Here is a 4,129-nt window from a genome sequence, read left to right on the forward strand (position 1 = left end):
GACAAATAATTCAAATTCTCAAATACTAGGAAAAAATAATATTTGAACCAAATTTCATTTTTTGAGTATTTGGATGAGCTTATTTTTAAGTTAAAAATTGCTAATGAAATTTGGTTCAAATACTATTTTTAACTTAAAAATAAGCTCATTTTTTGAGTATTTGGATGAGCTTATTTTTAAGTTAAAAATAGCATTTGAACCAAATTTCATTATTTGGTCACACGGTTGCATCTACATTAGAAAGTTTTCTATACTCTATCCAGATACAAGTAGTTCACGCTTGTTATTGATGCAAAATCTTTACTAGTCAATAAATTGAACCGTGACAGCAACATTGACATCCTTGGGAACAACATCTCTATGGTACATCAGGCAATAAGCCATATAATTTCAATATCATGCTAAAGTGCTCAAAAACTGCATTAGTTATCTCAGGTACAGATAATTGCTCATGGTATGCCTTTTCAGCTGAGATGACAGGGGCATATGATGAAAGCATAAAATGGATACACGGATATGGAAGCAGGTTTGTCTGGAATTCAGTAATGTCTGATCAGCCAGTTCAAATTAGTATATATAGGCCTCTTAATGTCTAGTGATCTTTTAAAGATATCATAAATGGCTTTATTGTCCAATATCACAACCATATCAATGTATTCTAAAAGGGAATGAGTTGAAAGAACATTGTTATAAGGTTCTACAACAACAGTGGATATCTAAAATTAATCAATTACACAGACACATAAATATTCTTGTTGTTACAAATAAGAGATGTATGATTATGTATGGTATTCACCCGGGCAGAAGGATAGATAGTAAATACAAGGTTGAACTTTTTACCATAATCAATAGATAAGCATTCGAGCAACAATGAACGCAATCCAAAAGCAGTACCACCACCAACAGCATTAAAGACCAACAATCCTTGCAAAGCAGTGCAGTTATCAGCTAATTTTCTAATGAGATCAAGGTAAAGATAAACAATCTCCTTGCCAACAGTATAATGTCCTCTGGCAAAATTATTAGCAATATTTTTCTTTCCAGAAACGAGTTGTTGGGGATGGAAAAGTTGACGATAGGTGCCAGTTCTAACTTCATCAATAATAGTTGGTTAAAGATTTCATAACGGTAATCGTACAAAGAAACAAAGTTCACCTTTGAAGATATGGAAGCTAAAGTACAAACACCATTACACATAGAAGCAACGAAATTCAAGTTTGATGATTCAACTCTTTGGAAACAGTTTCTTACATTAATACATTGCTGAATTTGGAATTGCCAGAGGAGAAAAGAAAACTAACTAACTAAGAAATTGTTAGTCTCTATGTTTCTCGAGGCAGCCATTGACACAACTATCACCATGGTGCAGTGGAGTATGGCCTATATATGATACGAGATCTAACCTAATAACTAAAATTTAAGACTCAAGAAACAAAAATCAGAAACTAAAAAAAGGGGAGAAGAAGTAGAGACACTCGAATTCAAACAAAATAAGAGAAGAAAATTACATTAAATGAAAGATAGTAATGAAACATACACCAACCCTAATAATTAGCACCAAAGTGTATATTAAACACTTAGACAGACCTCACCATTAATGGATAATACTTCATTCATAGGTAGACACAAAGGGAGTCACCTTCCCCAAGCACCAACCTTTCTTGCCAAAATGTCAACAAGAGTGATTCCACACACAAAGATGACCCTAGTTTCAATGTCTTTTCCAAGACCTACACTAAGATGACTTTTACAAGTCCTACACTAAGGAAAGAAAATATAATTTGAGTAATACTCAATCAATTCATCAAAGTCTAATGAAAATACCCACTAAAGTGTCTATTTATACTATTACATAACAAGTGTAAAAAATACCTTTAATGAATAAGGGAAAGTAAGTTCCTCTTGGATGTCACTTTGAGATGTAAAATGTCTTCAATACCCTTCACTTGAGGCGCCTCTTGATTCTGGTGGTTGCCTTCCCCTCCTTCAACTTGATAAGGCTTTAAAAGGCTTCAAACACTTGCCAATTTCGAAGCTTGAACCTTTGATAATGCCTTGTACTCTTTTGTGCTCTTTATGTTTGTATCATCCTTTCCATCTTGAAAGGAATTTGTCCTCAAATTTAGATCTTGCAAAACCAAAGAGAGAGCAAAACATACACACAATACTCTTGGTAGGAGGGTTGGTATGAGTACCACACTCATATCATCAATCCATGGTTGTTCACGCTTAACATACACCCACATATCCTTGGTATTTAACATGAAAAGTTTAGAATATAGGATACCAAAGAAATGAATAGCATCAACATTAAAATATAATGAGCATGAACCAAAACTACACTTCCAACATCTCACAAGTACCCCGGGGTCAAAGAGAAGTAGTAGGTATGGGTCTAGGCTGAAACTACCCACCCCTTGTACTTGAGGATAAAAGTCATGACTTCCCAAAACACCACACACAATTTTGACATACACCTGGTCACCTTGAACAATATTAACTTCATGGATTTCATCACACAAGCTCAAAGGACCATACTCATCGACAAGCCAAGGTTGTTCACATTTGACATACATCCATATATCCTTGGTATTTGACATGAAAAACTTGGAACAAAGGATATAAAAGAATTGAATAGCATTAACATCAAAAGGAAATACACATGACCCAAAGTTACTCCACCCATATCCCAAAGGTACATCGGGATTAAATGGAAGTAGAAGACAAGGATCTAAGCAGAGATGACCCGCTCCTTTCATTAGGCTGCTAAGCTCACAATCATTCAAGGCATTACTCACAACTTTGACATACACAATGCACTATGAACAAGACTAGTATCATGGATTTCATTACACAAGTTCAAAGGACCATCCATGTTCAATATCAAGATCAATATTACAAGCATCAATACTAACTTGGAAATTCTCAAGCATACCATTCTCATGTTTAAATAGTGAATTAGTTTTAAGAGTAAGTCGATCATTATTCACAACAAAAAAGTTACTAAGGAAAGAGGTATGTACTTGTAAACCCCAAACCACTTAAAAAGACACTAAATCATAATATTTTGAGTTCAAGGAAGTGTTGAGAGTACCAAAGTCACCTCGGGTTAGGCTTGGGTAGTCCACCTTTTTGGAAATCTCGATCAAGGGAGTTACTAGTTCATTTTTCATGCTTTCGTGTGGAACTCCTTTTGGATCTTTATTGGATATCACTTTATATTGTACCTGCACATAAAAAGAATCAAAGTCAGGTAAAATGTTAGCCTTTGGGTTAGGAAGTAACAAGGCACAATCAAGATCTATAATCAAGCATTTCTTTCCCTTTTCAACTTCACTACCCATGGTTTCTCTTTCCCTTGCCCTCTTTTATTCACACTCTTCTTGTATCTCAATATTAAGCTTCTATCCATCTTGAGGCTTAGCCTCATTCTCTTCGGATTCTAACTTATTGAGAGGAGTCATTAGATTTTGTGAAGTATAGGATCTTTGGACTTGAGGTGTTTGGACTTGTGAAGGGTAAAGCCTCTGGTCAAGTGAGTTTGGAACTTGGTACTTTGGATTTTAAGGTAGCATTTGAGTACTAAGTCCCTTTTGTTGGACTTTGTTCAATTGTGGGTATATTAGTCTTTGGACTTCTCGGGTTTGGGGACTTTGGACTTGATAGCTTGGGTTTTGTGGAGTATTTGGTGGACAAAGTCTATCAACTCCCACTTTCATTCTAATCACACAACCCTTCAAAGAATCCAAGTATCCTCTCATAGCTCCCAACTCACCTTTCAAGTCACGGGATAAGGCATCAAACCAAGCCAATAAGACTCCCAAGACATCATTTCCAAGCGAAGGAGAACTTGAACCCTCGGGTTCCATGCTTAATGTACCTCTCAAATAATCAAAAAAACAAAGGAAAACCTATAAATGAGCAAACACGTTAGTTCAATAAACCTCACCACACTTACTCTTGGATCTCACCTCACACTTGGTCTCATAAGTGTTGAAAACTTGGCAATACTTGGCAAGTGAATGAGTGGTGAATATACTTTGGCCCGAAATCAATTTTTGTTTGATATGACTCAAATAAAAATAATGTTCATACTTAAACAAACAAGTTACTACGACTTAGAAATGAT

General features: G+C 35.4%; 1 pseudogene; it reads right to left on the minus strand.

Annotated features, from left to right (window-relative positions):
* Positions 1 to 303: 303 nt before the first annotated feature.
* LOC124899482 lies at positions 304 to 3,344 on the minus strand (annotated as a pseudogene).
* Positions 3,345 to 4,129: the final 785 nt, after the last annotated feature.

This window comes from Capsicum annuum, chromosome 6 (genome assembly GCF_002878395.1).
Source record: "Capsicum annuum cultivar UCD-10X-F1 chromosome 6, UCD10Xv1.1, whole genome shotgun sequence".
NCBI classification, from domain to species: Eukaryota; Viridiplantae; Streptophyta; class Magnoliopsida; order Solanales; family Solanaceae; genus Capsicum; species Capsicum annuum.